We start from the raw sequence: 3,052 nt of genomic DNA, 5'->3' as shown, positions 1-3,052 counted from the left end.
TACAGATCAATTAAAAAAAAAAAAACACAGAGAGATGGAGAGAGAGAGAGAGAGAGGAGAAGAATGAGATTCGATACATTTAAAAGTTCACTCTTTTTTAGTACATTTAAAAGTTTGCTTTTGCTCGTCTTGTCTTTAAACAATAATTACTGCTTTTAAAATCTTTCAATCTAGTTTAATTTTTTTATAACAGTTTATTTTTTGTTTTAAGATCAAGGTCCTTTTGCGCAATTGTTGGCAAAAACAAAAACAGAACAAAAAAAAAAAATCCTATACAAATATGTGGACTCAAAGCTGGATACTCCAATCCTTGATATGAGGTAAACTTTGTAAGCTTTTTTTTTACCCTTAATATAAGATAAAATTAAGGTAATTAATTTTATTTTTTAATTATACCCTTATTTATTTATTACAGCTTGAATTTCTAAATAACAATTTATTATAGTTATTAATTGCCAAAAAGAGTAAAATTGAAGTGTTACATTTTTTTTTAACAATTTAAGAATGTAACTAACATTTTTAATAAGCGCATATATTAAGAACCTGAGGAATTATACATAAGGATATTTAAATGTAGACTCAGTTGGAAAGGATGGACACCAATTTGAGAAGTTAATGATGATTAGCACTTATGGCTTGACCAATCAATGATGTTGAGTTTCAGCTTAACCAAGCACACTACAACTGTGCATAAGCTAAATAATAAACAAATGGGCTACTTTCAACTGAAGCCTGCAAAATTCTTACCTGAAAGAGCCGGCAGTCAGGACTACAACAAGTGCGTTAAAACTCAAATAGACGCAACTCAAACATTCCTTCTTTCCTTTTTGGAGAGTACCAAGCAACCACCTTACCAGACTGCAACAGCCTGAAGGAGTAGCTCAAGCTGCAAACATAATCCTCTATTTGGAACATCTTGGAGAAAGATTCAAGGGATATTCTGGAATCCGTCCGGAAGACGATCGGCCCCGCAACCTACAAGTAGGAGTAGGAATTGACACATGAGCTGTGCTGTATTTGTTTTGCTTTCTGAAGCACAACTAAACTCAATCAATTACATATTAGGATCCACATGACAGATTTGGAATATCTGTAAGGGTATAGAGTGCCCCTAGAGAAACAGTTGTCAACCAATTTAGATATTTTATATTTTCAAAACTGAATGCACAAAAAAATGCATTGTGGTGTGAATGAGAAATACAACAGTAGGTTCATGTACTTTGATTGTGTTTATTTTAGTTTCTTTAGTTTTATTTCATAGGTCTCAGTTCCTTTAATTTAATCGTCTGCAACATTGATTCTTGTATGTAATTTAAAAATGCATATAATGACTATAAACTAACACTAGTGGAGTTATTTTTACTCATGTGTGCTTAACTTTGTTAACCTTTTTTGCTGATTAGTACTTAATATTGCTTTCCTCTCCCCAATACAACAGTAGGTTCATGTACTTTAATTGGTTTTATTTTTAGTTTCTATTTTTTTATTTCATATTTCTAAGTTCCTTTAATTTAATCCGTCTGCAACACTGATTCTGATAGTTTTAAAAATGCAGCATATAAAGACTAAACTAACACTGGTGGAGTTATTTTTTACCGATGTGTGCTTAACTTTGTTAACCTTTTTTGCTGATTAGTACTTAATATTGCCTTCCACTCCCCAATTTTAAGCTAAATATAAAATAATGATTTTTTTCGTCTCTTGCCTTTTATTTTCAATCATACTTGGTCAATTTATTTTCATATCAATATATTTTACCATGTCAACAAAGGAGTTAATAGTTACAGTAAAATCAACTCCATCAGTGCCAGCTTATGGTCTTATTTTAAAATTATAAGGATTGACATCACAGACCTATCAGGTAAAGGAATTGAGAAACAAAAATAAAACTATAGAGACAAAAAAAAAACAAAATGCAATCAAAGCACAAGGGTCTACTGTTGTATTTTTCCCTATATATATATATATCATGAAAAGAAGATAAAAATAAGATAGGTGTGAAATATACAGCTAGTTGTCATCTCTTATTCAATTCTCTCTTCAAATGCATGAAATGTAGAAGATCCATTTGGTTATCCTCTAATTATCATTATCAGCAGCACGCAATCAGTTCTACAGTCACCCCTCCTCTGCCATCCAGTTAGTTAACTAGCATTCATGTTTGAATATTGAATATTTTCCCCCTTCAAATTCAAAAAATTAACCAAGCCCATGATGTCAACGGATTTGCAGCTCAGTTTCTTACTATATACTCCATTCCAAATTAGAAAAATACTTTTAGACAAAAATCATATATACCAATAAAACTCATTAAACTTACAACTTTATTTCTTCAAAACAATACCAAGCTTTCAAAAATACCCTTCACTTAATACTCCATTTATGAAAGAATATTAGAGAGAGAGAATAAAATAAGAAAGGTGATATTGGAAAAATATTATTAAAACCTTATTTTTGTTAAAATGTCTTATGTTTGGGATGCTCAATCTTCCCTAAAAATGTCATATACTTAAGACAGAGGAAGAACATCATAAACAATTGGTCTCCTTTACAAGAAATATGAGTGGCTCAGTTTTCTTTTACTGGATCTACAAATGGATATGTATGCTTCCAGGGATATATGTAGTATCACGGTTTTCGAGTCAAATGATATGCAATTACTGATTAGGTTAAATTAAGCAAAGGAGATACCTGCTGTTGAAAGGTTAAATTTAGCCGAGGTGAGGCTGATGGAAGTTCATTAACATCAGCAGAACTTCTGAAACCATTCAGAACCTTCTTGACAAAGCCTGGAGCTGAACAAATATCAAGGCGAGCATCTAACCTTGTCAAGTCCCCATAATCATTTATAAATTTTCCGTGCTGGAAAGTATAGCAAAACTGAACCAAAATAAATCAGCATTCAATGGAGATCTCTTGCTTGGTCTAGAACTGTCCAGATCTTCTCTTGAATCAACGCTTGAACAGCTACTCCCATCCCAAATCCAGGCAGTGCAGGCACCACCTACAATGTATTGCAAACCATTAACACAACAAAAATAGGCATATCTTT

The 3,052-nt window shown here is 32.0% G+C and overlaps 1 pseudogene; it reads right to left on the bottom strand.

The window, feature by feature from the left end:
* Nucleotides 1-696: 696 nt before the first annotated feature.
* The window catches only part of LOC129289953 (protein TRIGALACTOSYLDIACYLGLYCEROL 4, chloroplastic-like), a 10,204-nt pseudogene continuing 7,848 nt past the window's right edge, over nucleotides 697-3,052 (bottom strand).

The sequence above is a fragment of the Prosopis cineraria genome, unplaced genomic scaffold (genome assembly GCF_029017545.1).
Source record: "Prosopis cineraria cultivar Desert tree isolate PC_DT_omini unplaced genomic scaffold, ASM2901754v1 PC13, whole genome shotgun sequence".
NCBI lineage: Eukaryota > Viridiplantae > Streptophyta > Magnoliopsida > Fabales > Fabaceae > Prosopis > Prosopis cineraria.
This window is presented reverse-complemented; position numbering and strand designations above follow the sequence as displayed.